We start from the raw sequence: 1106 nt of genomic DNA, 5'->3' as shown, positions 1-1106 counted from the left end.
ACGCTAGCTTTCACTGTTTGTTCTGCCTCTAAATAGTCCAATCAGCGTCGAGTCGCGTTTTGTGTAGTACCGCCCCTTTTTGGGCGATTTCTGTCAGACTGAAATTCTCCCCGAGTGCTCTCATAGACTTCCATACGAAGATAATTTTTTTCGAATTTAAAGGGGTCATATGATGCGATTTCAAGTTTTCCTTTCTCTTTGGAGCGTTACAAGCTGATTGTGCATAGATCACCTCTTCTTTCCTATTTCTTCCCTGACAATTTATCCTCCCTACTATCTGCGTAATATTATAACACCATCTCCCTGTGCTGCTATTATCCCATCTATTTGGCCATTTATTCATTAACTTTTTCTTTAAAATCGACTTTGCCTCCCTTTTTCCCATAGGCACTTTAACATCCACCTCCATCTTGTCCAGTGCTTTTTTTTGCTAGTTTATCAGCAACTTCATTACCAGATACCCCAACATGTGCTGGCACCCAACAAAAATATACCATTATTCCAGCCTCTTTCAATCTGTATAAAGATAGATACACTTCCATTAATAAATCTTCTCTGTCTGATCTCGCATGTGCTATACTAATTAAAGCTGAAGACGAATCTGAACATATTACCACTTTATTTGGTCTGACTTGTTCAACCCACTGTAGTCCTATTATTATAGCTGTTAACTCTGCAGTGTATACTGATAAATCATCTGGCAATTTCAAACTAATTCGTACTTTAAATTTGGGAATATATACACCTATTCCAACCTTTTGATTAACAGGTTCCTTAGATCCATCCGTAAATATTTGTAATGTTGAATAAAATGTATTATTTAGAATAGCATTAACCTCCTTTCCAATGTATTCACCTTTGGGCTTGTCTAGTAAGCTCAAGTCTACAAGTGGTTCAGGGACTCTCCATATTGGGGCATCAGTGAGTGGTACATTAGGACAGAAGATCTTATTATCCATGCCATACTCCTTGGCCCATACTCTACTCTTCCATCCAAAACTACATCCTCCATCATACGAATATTCCCAGCACTCCTCCAGTACTTTACGAGTGAGGTGAGTACTTACTGATTGTTGAAGATTCACCCAATACGTCATTGTCAATTT

The 1106-nt window shown here is 38.3% G+C and overlaps 1 protein-coding gene across 1 annotated transcript in view; it reads left to right on the top strand.

The window, feature by feature from the left end:
• LOC107745493 (histone H2B-like) overlaps positions 1 to 1106 on the top strand; it is a 12429-nt gene that overhangs the window by 9033 nt on the left and 2290 nt on the right. The gene's annotated exons all lie outside the window — the stretch shown is intronic.

The sequence above is a fragment of the Sinocyclocheilus rhinocerous genome, unplaced genomic scaffold (genome assembly GCF_001515625.1).
Source record: "Sinocyclocheilus rhinocerous isolate Xijiao unplaced genomic scaffold, SAMN03320098_v1.1 scaffold3851, whole genome shotgun sequence".
Classification (NCBI taxonomy): Eukaryota; Metazoa; Chordata; class Actinopteri; order Cypriniformes; family Cyprinidae; genus Sinocyclocheilus; species Sinocyclocheilus rhinocerous.
Note: the sequence above shows the minus strand (reverse complement) of the source record. Positions and strands in the feature narration are given on the sequence as shown.